This window comes from Poecilia reticulata, linkage group LG11 (assembly GCF_000633615.1).
Source record: "Poecilia reticulata strain Guanapo linkage group LG11, Guppy_female_1.0+MT, whole genome shotgun sequence".
Classification (NCBI taxonomy): Eukaryota; Metazoa; Chordata; class Actinopteri; order Cyprinodontiformes; family Poeciliidae; genus Poecilia; species Poecilia reticulata.
The window spans coordinates 14913513-14930570 of NC_024341.1; the positions used below are offsets into that span (position 1 = coordinate 14913513).

The following is a 17058-nucleotide window of genomic DNA, read 5'->3' on the forward strand; positions in this document are numbered from 1 at the left end:
ATATATATATATATATATTGGGTGTTTGGTTTTCCAGTCTACTCATTTCTAAGCCATTGCTTCGAAATATGCTCAAATGTAAAAATTTTAAAGAAAAGGTAATTGAGGTCGGATTCAGATTTAACATCCTGATTTGATATTCAGAAACGTTTTGAGCTGACTGGAAATGTCTTTAGTTTATACAGTTGCTCTGTTGACTGTAATTTTCCTCCACACGTGTTGATGTTGTGGAGCATTTTGCTATCCTCTGTGTGGCAAACAGTCAGCATTTCTTTGTCTTGGATCAAACACCCCAAAAATGAATTTTTCTGCGTTTGTTTTGCAGCAACCAACCTTAATCTGACCTTTAACAAAATGAAATGCTCAGTAACACAAATGATCCAATTTTACTTAGTGTCGCAAATATATTCTTTCCTGCTGCCGCTGGTTCTGCGTAGACGTTCCTGCACGTTATGTTTGTTTGGCAGAGTTTTTTGACGGATTTATCATTTGGCGTGCGATAAATGGGGACGTGTAAGCGCATAAAAACCTGCCTGCAGTGTGGCTCTGAGTGAGGGATGGAGGGAGGGTTTTGTGCTGTTTACCAGGTGACGGTTTGGAAATCAGGTACAACAAAACAACAGATGGATTGTCAGAGCTGCACGTAGCCTCTGTGGCACTAATCAGGTGTTTTTCTTCCAGAAGTGTGATGAGTTTTCTTGTCTCCTAGATGAAGCACAAAACAGAACACCTTGCACTGATTGTTACCTAAAACTGGAGACACTCTGATGTTGCTACTAACTGTTAAAGTTGCTCATATTAACTTAAAACTATGTTCAGATTGTCTTTGCAGATCTCATTTTCTGCGGAAACGTCATTCATATAGATTGATGTGACCAACTGAAACATTTGCAGTTTTGTGTTTGGACTTTGATTGGGTCACTATGTGACATGAAAACATTTCTCCTCTAAACTATTATCATCCAGCTTTTCTGTGCCGCTGGTGGAAACTTCAGCACATCAACTGCTTAGAGGATTTATTTAAGTTATGATGGGAAGACATAGTAGTAGCTCCATGTATTTCAACATGCAGACATAGACCTATACATAATCTCAGCCTCTGCCTTCAATTGACTCTGTCATCGTATTACATAAGAGAAGCTCTTGGGAATGTGAAGGAATCATATTTGTATAGATTTGTATAGTGTTAGTTAAATTATCCCACTTGGCTGCCTCTTCGACATCCATGCACACGTACATCCCATCCCAAGCATCTCAGCTGGTGAGAAGCAATGTGATTTTAGCTAAATCTAGTGACTTAATACAGGCCAATTTTTGCATTGGGGCAGATTTCAGTGTTTGTTGGATGGAGTGGGGCTGGGATCGAGGTCAGCTTGCCACCTTGGCATTTCATGCCCTGATCCTGAACCAACACCTTACAAATTTGTCCTGTTTTACGTCCATTCAGTATCCGCAGACAAACCATCTTGTACCCATTTATCTATTGGTTGTTTTCTTTACTAGTAAAGTATTTTGGATGAATTATTGAGAGTTACGAACATACAAATACTGAAATTCACATAATATTCTGTTTTATACTACACCATTCTCTGATTCTGACACTTGGTTGAGTCGATTGACCCTTTTTTTCATAAGTGATTATGAACTGTAATAAAACTCAACCATGTCATTGAATTATATATCGCCTTGCATGTTAATAGTGTAAACCACGCTACAGCATTGCTTTCCTATAAAACATGTTGCTGCCTAGACCCAGATGATATTGCTCAGTCCCATACAACAATATGAAACTGAGCCTTCATTCTTAAAGATGAACTCAGCTCATCATGCCAAATGCTTGAAACGGCTCCGGCGGCCATGTGATCTATTTTCATAAATAATCCAGATAGCACTTATTTGCTGCTCAGTGCTTCGGATAAACTGGATCTTTTACTTTTATCCAAAGCGATAAAAGTCCTTCCTAGGAGAGGTCATTAAGTGTGGATAAATAAATACAAGTATGAATATACTGTATATTTATCTTATTTTAAGCTTTTTACAACTGTTAAATTCCTGAATTTAGTCACGACTACACCCAACTAGATCTTTTTGCCATGCATCAGCTTGTATAATTTTTTTCCAAGTCTTTCCCGTCTGATTCTGGCGAATTCAAGAAAGTGCAAATCTCTCACAGTGCTGCTCATCCTCCAACAGCACAGACATTAATTCCAAAATTTGCAAAACATGTTTCCTAATTAGCTTAAATAATAGAACAGCCTAAATGAACATGTGTCGGAACACCTGCTTTAGATTCATTCTCTGGTTTAACAAGATACCTTGTGCTTAAGATAATGTGCAATTTATCTGCTCCTCTGAATGGAGATGCATGCACGCATCGCTTCCATACTAGTTGTTGCTCTGACTCTGACATTGACTGATGAAACATTGATCACAGTGAACATGTGTGTGGGAGGGTTCTTACACCCAGAGTGACAACTGTGTCGCATATCAAAGCGCATATTCTGAGATGAGGGGCACATTTCTGCACAAAGAGAATAGACACAGCAATAAAAAAAATGTAAAAAAAATCTTCAAGTCAGGGTTTTTCAGCTGAAGACGGGTAAGTTTGTAGTTCGAGGCATTGCATGCTTTTGTGAAGAATGATATTCTGTCTCAGTTTTACTGATTTACAACAAAACTTTGTCCTACTTAATTTACTTCCCAATGAAATTATCTTTTTTTTTTTCTGGAAGCCGGTATGTACTGCTTCCAACATGCATCAGTTAAAACAAGTAGAGCTTCATCTCTTCTTTCCGACTGACTTTGTGCTACAGTGACGTCATGCGTTTCTTCTGCTCCCACTGTTTTCATGCAGAAGTGAGGTATTTACACCGGACTAACAATTTTTGCTCTGTTTTTTTATATGACTTGCTGATAAATCATCTTGTAATATGTCCCAACTAGTCCTTTGATAACAAAACTAGCAAAAATGGATGGAAGTAAATTCTTTAAGATATAGCTCTACGTTTTGTTCTCAGAAGTTGTTAAACTATTTTACAAACATCTGCTTTCTTGATTGCCTTCAAACTTGCAGGTAAACCCTGTTCTCCCATTTTAGTTCTGTCTTTTCATATAGTCCTTACAGAGTCAACTCTGAGGACAGAACGTATCACTAGAGATGGCAGCAATGTTAAAGTAAGTCTAGTCACAGCGTTGGCTTGTATAGTTAGCAGGCAGGAAGCACTTTATTTAAAGAGGGAGTGAATCAACAAACACGCAGTCCTTCTGAAGGTGTGAGTAAGCAAGTTTTATTTCAGGGAGCTGAATCTTAAGCAGAAGCTGAGAAATATTTGAAAGTGCAAATAAGAAATCCTGCTGTTTAATTAAAAATGGATGCTGTTTCTTTTTTTTTTTTTTTTTTTTTAGAAGGAGAAGAAAAATTCCTTTATAAAAAAAAAAGGTCATTTTCACGCTTCATAAACTTGGTGCTTTGCTTTGAACTCTGCAGAACTTAATGAATGGTATTTCGGCTGGTCTCCGTTTAGATATCTTGGATCTAAACAGAGAGCAGCAGCCAGTGCCATCTCCAGTAACATTTAGTATCATTGTAGAATAGATTGAGAGGTAAAGACCAGATTCATTATGTCAACAAAAAGATGTGAACAGCCTGTGGTTTAGCAAGCTATTCAAATAAAAACAGGCCATGAGGCCCGACTCTCTGGAAGCCCCGCACCTTTTCTCTTCTCGTTGTAGCAATAGAGATACTTCAATAATTTGTGATACCCTGATGTGCTCGTCATCTTGCGTCCCTGCGGTTTTTGTCACCGTTTTCAATTTGTTTTTCCAGTACAGCACACAAGACAAAACATTGTGATTATATTGTTTTGTGTTTTGATGCCGCTCTGATGACGTACGTTCAGTAAAGATGGCTTTATTGCAACAAAAGGAGAGAGTTGCATCAAAATCCAAGTAAATGATTCACGTGAGTATCTACAAGTCTCTGTGTGCCTAATCATTTTTCGTAACTTGACCAATCCAGTCCATTTGTAGAGGACACTCATTTGCCTGAGCAAAGTATCCAAGACGGTTCAAAAGGCCCAGGAGGAATTTGTGTTCCCCGGATGTTTTTCCTGTGCATTTAATTTCTGTCTGCCTAACTTTGCCTTCCCCTCCTTGTTGTAAGGATCAGAGTGGCCAGGTTTGTGCACAGTCATTAAGCCGCTGCTTTATCAGCGTGAGTAAAGCTTCCCTTCAAGGCAAGCAATTAACCTGACGGAAAATGTCTCTCCTCCTCAGCATTTGCCCCTCTTTTCACCAGCTCATCCATTCCTGAATTTGGCTGCTTTCTGGAATGTAAGCATTTTTAATGGTCTCCTGGAGAGTGGTACGATTTCACTCACCCCCCACCACAACACTGAACATCGCTGCCCTATCCTGCGTAACGTGCTGGCGAAACATTCCAGATTGTAATTATTCGTATCCAACTCTGGCATAGTTTAGCCGAGTCAATTGGCTGATCATCGATTTGGGATGTGCCTTTCTCCCGTTTTTTTAATTTATTTTTATTTTTTTTATCTCTGAGCACAGATAAGAATATGGGATGTGTAATTTCTTTTTTTTAAGCTCATTCACTGAGACGCATTTAATTCCTCTCTGTAAGGACGTGTTTAGCTGCATTTATAGCAGTAAATGAAGCAAGACTGGAACTGCAATATTCCGATTAGCTTTAGGATTTAATTTCGACACATCGTGTAACCTCGTTTTTTTTCCAGCCATGCCACAAACATTAGTTACACCGTTTTTTCTGTGTGTTGCATAAACAGATTAATGCGGGCTGCTCACTTGGGGTAAACTGGTAAATTGCTTTTGATCTGAGGATAGTTTGACAGGCTTATAATGAGCTGGGTGAGTCCACTCGCTCCCTGTCTGCTCTCTTCTTGCTGGATTGACAATGCACTGTCAGCTGTTGTCAGATGAAACAACCTCCTCTCTATGGATCTTACTGCCTTTTCTCCGTTTCTCTGGATCTATGCCGCAGAACGGGGTGGGTGGCACGCAATTTTATGCTTCTATGTAAAAACGGAGCTCTTGGAAAAAAAGCAAATAGTCAGGCGTTTAAACCAAAGTATATTTTAAACACGTTTTCACACCTTTTTATAGCTATAGTGCTTTGTCGACTTGTGTTTAAAAAACAACAAAAAACACTAAAATGTAGACATCAATACTATAGCTTTCAATATAAAGCATAAATTACAACTCCCTCCTGAGTATCAGTTATACTCGAAGAGAAATGGTTTTACGTTTAAGAATTTATGTTTATACATAATTGAAACACTAAAACTCTAACGGTGTACTAAAGACTATATCTGAGACAGTTATTCTCTTCTCTACTACAAAAAATATCTTTGTCTAAGCTACACACCATTTACTATGGCAGGAATAATTAAATGCACTTTTTAATATATATATTAAAAAAAAATTTAACGGATTAACGACCTACAAGTCATCAGAAATCTTTTTGACTCTCAGATGTTGAGCCAAGGGTTGTTTTGGTGGCCTAATTTGAAATTGACCTATTTCTGATATATGTGGGAATAGTATAATAGGAAAACGGGAGAAAAAAAAAAAATCAAATTGAACTATTACAAACCCCCAGAGCATCTGCCAGTATTCACATCAGAACCCACTCAGGAAAAGCATAAAGTGCCTTAACACGTGCTGTCGTTTTTAGCTCACAGGTTCAACTGCATTCCGACAGACATGGAGCTCCATAACAACGGTTTCTTTGGCTTTGCAGGCGCCTCGAGCTTACAGCCTTCAAAGGTAATTTTAAGAGAGGTCAACATTCTCCTTCTATCGGTGTTGGTACATCTGTAGGTTCTCCACTTTAAATTCAAAACCATGTAGTTAATGCCCAAAAAGGTGGAAACATTTTGAAAATGATATTGCCATGCTTATTTAAAAAATAGACAAACTTTGCACGGACTATGCAAAAATAAATATTAGCTGATATGTACAAAAAGATTTCTAAGAGTTTGGTTCTGAGGAAACATTCATTTACCCTGTGGAGGGAGTTTCATCATGTGTTTTTAGTTTATAGGGAGGCCTAAAATTAGCCAATTAGGTTTTTTTCTCTGACTTCAGAGAGTTGCGTCTTAAGTTAACTAAAGCAACCAGCCTGCTAAGCTCTGCTTTGCATGTTTAATATATTATAAACATTTGACCATTCTAGTAAAAAAAAAAAAAAAAGTTGCTTCACATTCAGAATTTTGAGATTGTGGTTATGATGCCTTCTTTCATTTCATATCCACTGCAATGTTTCAGGTAAACAGAACAATATCTGTAAGATCACAAATATGTAATCTCCTTAAAGAAATAATTTAAGAAATTTGAGGTTCATTTTGACTAAATCATAAAATTTAGCTGATCAGTTGAAGTGGAAAGAAGAGCAAACAGCCTTTGGGGATGAAAGACCAGAATACAAAGATTTGTTCATAATTTGAGAAAATACATTTATCACAAAATTTGCATGTATGCATGCAAATTTCATGCATAGCTTTAGAAACAATGAAATTCTATGAATATTGCACACAAGTAGTACTTTGATGGTAACATTGGACACATTGATCCAGTATTGTCTTATCACCAAACCTATCGACATGACATCTAACTTAGTGAGTTTCTAAAATACTGATTTTTGGCAAACAGAATTAACAAAATGTCCTTTTCTTATTCACTTTCCTGACTACAGGATTTGAGATTCATTTATAAAGTCGTCAAACGCAGGCTGAACACGCGCTACTGTCGTCTCCTCCCTGCTGATCGTACCATCTGTCCCCTTTCTTTGTGAATCCGCCTCCTATCAGCTACACCTGAAGACACGCTAACATACACATGTTATACTGAATATACACATTTACAAAGGCCAGATGCCTTGCAGTACGGGAAGCATGCTTTAAATGTCAGCTGGCAGATGGGTTGAAAAAAAAAAAAAACCCCAAAGAAAACATTCACACTACATCCATCCAGTACTTTCACTGGAACACATTGCTGCTTCTCCTTCAGGGTTTTTATACACACAGTATTTAGGTCTGAAACTCCTATTCAGAGAAGAAAACAAACAGGCAGGCGTTCCTAAATATCCCAGAGCTGGAAAGCACAGTGCAGCTGTTCGCTGTGTAGCAAAAAGGAGAGCTGGGAAATGTAGCAGTGGTTGTATTACACATCATAACCAAAGACCTCAGTCACTCTCACTTCACTGCCTTGTCAAGCACACAGACTCTGTCAAGTGTCAGGTGTCGGAGGAGTGGGGGGGGGGAAACGTAAAAAAAAATCAGCTCAATCGGTTTAATAGACCCAGGAGGTCCAACAACACCGGTGTTTCTCTGCAGTAAGTGTTGCCTTCACCCTTGTGGCTGTGCAGGTAGATCTAAACAGAAGTAAACACTGCAGAGTGAAACAAAGTTCTTAGGACCTTCTGTAAACTGCAACACTGTAGTAGTTTATAACTAGCATTGTCTGTGTTGTTTTCATTGAAGTTAGACTTTAGTCCATTGCATGCTTTTCTCTTTTATAGGGAAGCTGTTGTCTTTTTCTCTGGGAGAGCCCTTTCTTTGGGCCCCCCACACAACCAAAAACAAAAACACACCTGCTAAGAGTCATTTTGATTGTTCTGTCCTTAATGTGTATTATGTAATTTAACTAAAATGTTATGCTTTGCTCAAGCTAAGGTTATTTTTTAGATTAGCTCCAAACAGAGAATCGAGGACAACTCTTTTCTTATTTTTATACGACAGTGGTTCCCAAACCTGCATGTTTTAGACGTGTCTCTAGGTGCAAATGATTGCATGACCTCCTCTGCAGAAGCCTGTTAATCACCTATTTATTTAAGTCAGGTGTTTGAACGCAAGAAAACCCTTAAACATGTAGGGCACGGGGACTCGAGGGCCAGGTTTGGGAAGCATTGTTACAGAGTAATAGGTTGACAATTTGTAAATATTGTTTTGAATGGTAGACAGTCGGTGCAGAATAGTTCAGTCTATGTTTAACCAGTCTATCTGTTTCAGTTTTTACACTTCTCTAAATATAAATTGGTCCAAATGTCAAACAAGTCAAAAAAATTATTTTACTCTAAATTATATGTTGTTTTTTTTTAAATAAGTAAAATAGCCCTTTATCGCCATTGAAACTTTCTGAATTACCCATTAATGCTCATTTTGGTATCAACATCCACTCATTGATCACGCACACTGACAAAACAAACTTTTTTTCCAAAACATGTTGCAGATTTAGACTGCCACAGTTTAACTGTAAAATCCATATTTACAGTTTTTAAAGAGCTGAAAGCAGTGTAGGCAGTGAAAATAATGATGAAAAGTTATGATTCCCGGAGTCATTTCTGCTCATTTTGTCAGGTTTTATCATGAGAGAAAAACATTCCCTCTTATATGCCCATTGGAGACTGAAAGGAGTATTTTTCTAATCTCTGCAAGGTTAGGCTCACACGTGTGACCTTCAACCCCTCCCCCCCTTTCTGTCCTGCACTTGGTACGTTCCTGAGTCCAACATGCATCTTTGTGCTGTGAATCTTCGGGTTGCTACAGTAGCTGACGCCTCTGATTTGATGCAAGGCCTGTTGTTGTGCATACATGCTCCTGCGGGGATCTGCACATATTTCATCTTGTCTAAGCAGCTTGTGTCACTCGATGCGTCTGCTTTTTTTTTTTTTTTTTTTTTTACATGCAATGCTAATTAACAGACAGTAAACCACGTCGATGTCAATGAAAGCTTGATTTTTCCCACATTAGTGTGGAGCATCCGTTATGTTGAGTGAGTCGAATTGTATTATCCACATCATCCACGTCTTATCAATAGAGGAGGTCCCGTAAGCAGTGTGGTGTCTGTAACCATCTACCAAGTCCAGATTTTTATTAATAATAAAAACAAAAAAATATTCTCCGTTGGTGTTCTCACTGCAAATGACTAAGCAGGAGGCGAGAAGCCCTCCTACAGAGCTCCAACTTGCATGTTGGCGTACAGTTGCCTGGTTACACGTGTAGTTAGAAAACTGGTTTAATCTGTTTCCACTCTCCCACTGTGGCGATTACAGCCGCTGACGGAGAAATAGAAGGAACCTTGAGGTGTTCATCACCTCAAGGTTTGGGATGAGAATAACGGCAAATGGTTAAAGACGTGGGCAGAAAGGAGAGCAGCCACGAGCTCCGTGTTCTCAGCGAGCAGCTCGAAGCAGGAAGAGTTGGTCTTAACAGCAGGTAAATGTCAACAACGCAGCTGCCGATTGCAGTCATGACTTAGGAGTTTTGTTTCACTCAGTAACTGCAGAACTAACAGATAACACTTCAACTCAAAAACATCCCTGCTGAATTAGTTTTTTTTTTATTGCATTCATTTTCTTTTGACGAGGCCCATCTTCAGATTCCCTTTATCGACTAGTTGCTGCCACATTGTCTCAAATGCTAATTTGATTGCAAACCAGTGAAAATGAGTTTCTGCTCTCAGCCAGCTGCGAGTGAGAGGTGAATAAAATAGAAACCTTTTTTTTATTTATTTTTTTATTTGTTGCGCTACACTTCCATGACTCTGGACACAAATTGATGCGTTTTCAGCCAGGAAATTCGCTAGAAATGTGAGACTCCTGTCCAAAACCCATCGCAGCGCTTCGAGTTTAAATGCAGCTGAGTTCAGCGCAATTTAAAATTCGCCTGTAATAGTTTCAGCACAAATCCTGCTTTTTAAAGCGTGCTATTGAGTGCGCATAATAGAATTATGTAAATGGTACAATAATGACACCCTGGCTTTAAAGGACTCGTTCTGTTGACGGAGAAAAATTGAGAATAAAAACTGGGAAAGCGGTTCCTCTCGTGGTAGATCACGGGATTCATAAAAACCTGTGTGGTAAACTTTGTTCATCACCCACACAGCATGCAGAGCACTTTGTAGCCCACAAAGCAAAACATCTCTCTGCTGCAATGCCCTCTTGAACAGAAACATGTACAGTTTAAACCGCATACAGTGTGTAAAAATACACTTACCCTATTTTTACAGGGTTTCATTTCAGTAAAAAGAGGTAAATCATCTGACAAGTTCGTCTCTGTAGGAATTTATTAACTTAGCTAATCGCTGGACATTAACCTCTTGAAGTTTTTAATTTAGTAACTGACCACTGATGTTGCATAATGGAAAGAAACAGAAAAATAAGGGGTTCCCCAACTAACTCAAACTATATATAACTTGTAATTATTACACAACTGCATTTAAGTCCAACAGCATTTAAGCTCCAGAAAAAAAAAATAAATAAAAATCACTCTTCAGCCACAAGAACAACCGCCCCTTGTAGGCAGTGTATTGTACTGTACTGTAATCTGCCACTCAAAGTTCATTCATATTGTCTGAAATGCATTGTCTGTGCCGTGTGTATTCGTCCAACAGCTTGCAAGTAATTCTTTCTGGGTGTGTGAGCGTGTCGAAGAGAGAGTGAAGTGATTGTGTGTGTGTTATTTACAACATGGGGGGCTGCCTTTGGCGGAAACCTGAGCACTTGAGAGATACAGCGAGGCGGACAGAATCTAAAAATACCAGGGCTGAGTGAGCAGGGCTTAAGAAAAGGAAGAAGAAAAAAAAAAAGAAGAAGAAGAAGTGGCTGTCTGTCCTCACCGTCAGCCTTGCCTCTTGGACATCAAGATGTGTGGTGCGGTTTTAGAAAAAAAACAAAAAAACAATGAAGCTAGAAAACAAATCCATCTGCGACCAGACAACTCATTTAAATGAAGGATGGAGCCACGCGGGGATTGTATCGGCTGCATAATTTTATCTGTGTAGAGAGTCAGATGAAAAGGGCTACTTTTTAGGTTTAAAACAGACTATTCTTTTCTCAGAGAGACTGGGCTGCAGACTACTTGAAAATCACAATAAACCCCCGATGACAAAATACATTCAGTCAAATACAGATACCATCTCAAAGCAGATCCATTTATGACATTTTCTTTTTCTTTTTTTTTTTTTTTTTTGCTTGTTTTATAGAAGCAACACAGCGTTTGACGACACAAGGTGTCAAATTCTGCAAAATAAATGGCACTGATGTGACAAACAGCTTTGGGCTTGTTCTCTTTCTCTGACGACCGAAAAACAACATTCGTCCTGCATCGCGCTGCCACTCCTTCTTTCTCTCTCTGTCACGTTCAGTTTTTTTCTTTTTTCCACATATGCACAGAAATAGAGGCAGGTGGCTCCAGGCCCAGATTTTTTTTTTTTGGCTGAAACTACAAGCAAACTGGACAGCAGATCCCATCCCATCCCATATCAAACAATCCATCCACAGATCCACAGCGCCTGTGTTCACAGATCCTAATGTACAGATTATATTGGGATTTTATGTTGGCACCCAAAGCAGTGACACATAACTGCAAAATAGAACAAAATTTTTTTAAATGTTTTTTTTTTTTTGTATTTTGTACAAACAGAAATCTGGAAATTGTGGTGCACAGTCCTCCAATGAAGAAGAAAGGCTATTTTTAAAAAGAACGTTTCTACTTCCAGTTTTCACAAAGCATGCAGGGAACACAACAAGCATGTCGGCCACATGTGTCAAACTCGAGGCCTGAGGGCCAAATATGGCCGGCCGTAGCTTTTTATGTGGCCCTCTACACTCCAAATTACATCAAAAAGTCCCTCCAGTTTTTCCACAAATCTGCAGAATTAACACAAAATCAACAAATCTCCACATTTCTTTTCTGATTTTGCTGCAAATCTTCTCAAAGTCGATCAAAAACATCGAGTTTAAAAGCGACCGCTGCCTCAGCTTTACTTGATGTCAAGTTATAGTCCGTAACTGATATGACGAATGATAAAAAGTCACATTTAATATCATGCATTAGCACAAATACAGTAAAAATTCCTCACTTTTCTAAATCGGCACCACAAAATCTGCAATTTTGACTTCAAAAATCACTAATCCTGGAGGAACAGCTATTTAGTGATATTTCAACAGTTTAATTGGTTTTATCAATATACACTGCTCAAAAAATAAAGGGAACACTTAAACAACACAATATAACTCCAAGTAAATCAAACTTCTGTGAAATCAAACTGTCCACTTAGGAAGCAACACTGATTGACAACGGGGACCCTCGTCGTGTCAATCAGTGTTGCTTCCTAAGTGGACAGTTTGATTTCACAGAAGTTTGATTTACTTGGAGTTATATTGTGTTGTTTAAGTGTTCCCTTTATTTTTTTTTAGCAGTATATTTTGGCACAACCGGCCCTTTAAGAACATTCAGACATTTGATATGACCCAAAATGAAATTGAGTTTGACGCCCCTGACGGAGGCTGTCGGATGACACCAAAATGCAACTTTTTTTTTTTTCAACCACACAAAAGATCCTTCCTACGTGTGTATGACAACTTAAACAGCAGAACACATCATTTCCACTGTAAAACACGCCAGCATTATGTTGTGCGGAAGCTTTTCTTCATCCGGGTCAGAGCTGATGTAAGGATGGATGGAGCAAAGCCAGGAAACTGGACCAGAGGTTCAGGATAAAGATCCTAAACGTACAGCTAGAGCCACGTTGAAATGGTTTTTACATCAAAGCATAAAGTAGAAAGTCAAGACACCCTTCAGTCAAAATGTAATATAATGCATTATTTTCCTTCCATTTCATATGTTTCTGGTCCATCATATAAAGTCCTAAAATAAGAATAAAAATTATTAGTTTGTGTTTCTAATGTGAGCAAATTTGAAGAAGTTCAAGGAATCAAGGCTCCACTGTCACAGCTTATGGGTACAGCAGGATACCACTGGAGAGCAAATGAAAGGCTCACCACTAAATTAAGTCTGCTGCTGATGGCTTATAATATTTCCATATGAAAAAAGGTTGGCTTCTTGTTGCCTATCAGTGCTGCTGCAGATGCTTAAATAGGGCCTGTTAGCTCTCTGGCTACAGACCCTCTGAGTCTAAAGGATTCTGAAAGTGCTCCATTTAGTTTGATGCTTCAGAAATGCTGCTGAAAAGATGTTTAAAAAAAAAAAAGTCTTTGAAATGTGCGCCCAGATAAGAGATGTGATGACTAAATCGGCATGCTTCTAAAAAAAAAAAAAAGAAGAAAAAAAAACTCAACACCACTTGCAGGGAGTGAGTTGAATCCCAAAGTCACAAGCAACCTTTGATGGGAGTATCTGCTTTCCATTTCAATTGCAGTCCGTTCTCAGCGTGTCCTCTTACAGTAACTCCTAATGCCGCTTGTTGTCTGCGCTTCTATAAATAGAAACACGTTTATGCATGTGAAAATGTCTCATGCAAAAATCATGCTGGTGTGAAACGAAAACGGATGAGCTACAGATATTAAATAAAATGACTTAAAAAAATGTAAAAAAGCGATAGTCGTTTGCAATTGAATGGTTTCTACTACGGTTTGTCAGAGAAAGACAAAAAAAAAACAGGTGCAGAATCTCAAACTCACTCACACATGCCTGCACTCATGCAACCCCTCTTCCTGTGGCTTCTGCTTCCTGCATGCAAAGCACACAAAACCAGCTGAGAACAGATGCGGCACGTAAAAGGTGGCAAAGTGAACAGACAAACTTAAACGTACTGGGTTTTTTTTTTTTTTTTGTTTTTGTATTTGTATTTTTGTTTTATTTAATGGCTGGATCAGATGCATTACGCACCGCAGCATGCACAAAGTCAGGTAGTACAACATTACACACTGAACTTGCATTGTCAGTTTCCAATTTAATGTTAACTTGACTTGTCTCTTTCTCTTTTGGTAATTTCTTTCCTGTGTTTGGTTTAGTTTTGCTTTTGTTTTGTTTTTTCTTGTTAGTTTGTCATTCTTTACATTATCTGCTGTGACTAAAACAATGTAGCTCCGGTCCTTTGAATCATTTGCAGATGTAAATTCCTATGCGAGTGCGTGTTCACTACTGCTCACACACACAAGTCGTGTTACGCTGTGAGCCTTTTACAGTATAAGTTAGAAGCATACCACTGAGGATGCTTGAAACAGCAGAATGTGTCGGACCTTGGAGAAATGCTTATTTGTGCCTTTATTTGAAATTCATCAGCACAAACTTTAGGCTAAATGGGTGGGAGCTAAAAATAGCTCCTGTAGCCACAGCAGCACGTGTAGGAGGATGTATGTAGCTGCGTCGTTTGTGATGCTGCAAAGGCACAGAGAAGCGAGAAGGGGGGGTGGGGGGGCTTGGACTGGAAAGAAGAAGAAGAGATAGAAAAAAAAGTAAGGTACATTAAACTTGCTGCTAATTATAGAGAGGGCGATGACAATGGAAGAGTTTACATGTGGTATGTTGAGATTCTATAGTATGTATTAATATTACGCCTGTGTGTCACCGGTCACACTTACCAGTGACATTCATAACGTACTTTAATAAGCACACAGTCACAGTCTTCAGTCAACTCTATGAGAGGCTTTGCAACTACTGAAGCTGAAAACCACGATGTCAACATGCTTACTTTCTGTTTTACTTGTTAATTCTGCCAACTTCTGGAAACACTTAAAAAGTTGTTCTGCTTCCTTTACCCAACGCTTGACTTTCAACCTGATAAAAATGTATTGACTAGTTTCATACATGCTGGAAAGCATTTCCAATACACCTATTAGGTGAGTATGTTTTGTTGTGGGGAAAAACTGTTTTAAATTTTTCGTTGCTAAAAAATAATCGTAACATGCAATATTTTAGTGAACAGTCAGGTTTTGTTGGAGTGGTCTATATAAACTATTATATACTGTAGATCCCAGAATAAGAAATTGCCATATTTAGAGAACAGGAAGCAGATTCCAAATTTTTGGAGATTTTTCTGTTTTCTTGGTCTTGGACATATGCCTAGTCTCGGGAGTAAGTGTAGGATTTGGGCCACTCTCTCTTCAAAATCAGTTGCTATATCCACCCAAATCTGAAAAAATGATTCAAAAGCAGACTTGAGTTTTGGGTAAATATCACTGAATAATTTTGGTCCTACTTACTGTAAAAATAAAAATGAAAGCGAAAAGCTTAGTTCTTAAAAGATAAATACTGCATTCTGTATCTAACTTTTAATTTATCAGAATATTTGTGCCATGATCTGAAAAGAGGATTTTGTCTGCATCGAGTGTCTGTGCTAAAGTTGTACCATTTGTGAATGGTAAAGTCACGCAAAAGCAGTCCAGTGACCACAGATGGCTCTTGTGCCACAATTTGGACATACCTGCCCTCTACACGTCAGGTCACATGACACTGATAAACAGTAAGCTGCATCAGCCAATACTTCCTCTATGCTTAATACTATAAACAATGATAAACATTTAACTTGTCAATAAAATAACAGTTGTTTGTTTCCAACAAAATGCAGTCCAGCCTTGCTGGCCTCACAGACAAAAACAGGCTGATATGTTTTAACCACAGACTATGCAAATGATCCCAGCTGCTGTCTGAGGTGAGGGTACACCATTAAAGCTAAAATGAAAAAAAGAGAAAATGTTCTTTTAGTTGTGGCCAAAACAATAGTTTCCATTACCTATCCAGTGAATAAAGACAGTTTGGCTCAGTGTAAGCACTCTAAGGATATGTCTACGTGCATTAAGACTGATTGAGGGTTTACATAGTTTAAAGTTTGGCTTTAAAATATGCAAGTGTTTCACTCTCTTTCACGGAGTCAGGAGTCATTTCTACATATCAGATTCCAAATATTCAAAGAACTGAGACTGCTCAGACCTGCAGGACACACGAGCCTTTTTGTTGTTCCTAAAAAAAAAAAACTCTGTCCAAACCTGAAATGTATTCTTCTAGATCACAATTTTGACACTGAATGAACAAATTAACAACACCTAGATCTGCTTGGAAATATATACTTTAATAAGACAACGGAAGATGCGGCGCAGACTGGCAGAGAAATAAATAGTTGACTCAGTTCAGTGACCATGAACAAAGACGTGAACAAATAGTCAGTACAGGAAAGCAATGGATTGAGAATTAGATTAGAGACAAATAAAATAAAACCCAGAATCCAACAGTACTGTTATTACTGTCTGTCTACAAGCCCTAATTATAACTAACCACACTGGCCTCTTTTTTCCATTATGCCTTCTCTTTCCGCAGCTACTAACCCCGCACAATGCTTGACAGTCTTAACAAAGCTTCCCCGAGGCCCTTAATCTAATAGAGCGGTCTCTCTAAGACACACACACACACACACACCGACACACCAGCCAAGCAGGACAGAGTCATGGGGGGGAAAGACGAGGGACAAACATGAAACATCAGATGAATGAGATAAATTGGACGCTGGATAAGAAATGACAGAGAGAAAGAAGAGTGCTATTCTTTTCCGCTGCGTCTCCGAGGAGCATTAGTGGGAGCTCTTATGGGAGCTCATTATTCTTTGGTTTTGTGTGTGTCCATCTGTTGCTGTTGCCACAGCCCACAGTTTATCAGGACTCTATCTCCTATGTCAGGGTGTTGAGTCCCTGACGCCGCAGTTGGAGAGGAGGGGAGACTGTGAGATGTAAATTCACAGGAGGAACGTCCAGGAGCTGCCCAAATCTTTTAGTCCAAGCTCAATCGAAATCACAGCTAATGTATGGATCAGTTTAATATGTTTTGGTGTGACATATTAAACTGACTCTCGCGCTGCAGTCGGTGGGTGGACTTATGTAACCCTTGTCTGTCAGAGAAAAATTGAGAAAAAGTAAAGAGACATCCCCCTCCAAGGTTCCAGGCTGCATCAGTGCCTACACTCACGAACAGCACAGTCATGCTTCCATCATGTCAGAAAGCATTACGCAAAGTTAATTTCTTCCCTTCAGACAAACATACCCTCCATCCCCCGTTCTCTACTAACCAGGAACTGTGCCTTACGTTAAAATATCTCAAAGATTCAACACGAATATGTAGGGCTGAAATGATTAATCGCGAAGAATCCATTGTTGAAATAATTGTCAACTAATTAAGTAATCGATTCATCTTTCACTGGAGTATTCAGACTCAGAAAAGGCACTAAATAAGCCAAAACTGTACAAAAATATATACATATTGCATTTCAGACCAAAAAAAGTCTATTTGT

The 17058-nt window shown here is 38.8% G+C and overlaps 1 protein-coding gene and 1 long non-coding RNA gene across 3 annotated transcripts in view; one reads left to right on the forward strand and one right to left on the reverse strand.

Annotated features, from left to right (window-relative positions):
- Window positions 1-17058, forward strand: part of dtnbp1b (dystrobrevin binding protein 1b) — a 34468-nt gene that overhangs the window by 8988 nt on the left and 8422 nt on the right. The gene's annotated exons all lie outside the window — the stretch shown is intronic.
- The window catches only part of LOC103472424 (uncharacterized), a 26732-nt gene that overhangs the window by 8543 nt on the left and 1131 nt on the right, over window positions 1-17058 (reverse strand). The window lies entirely within an intron of this gene.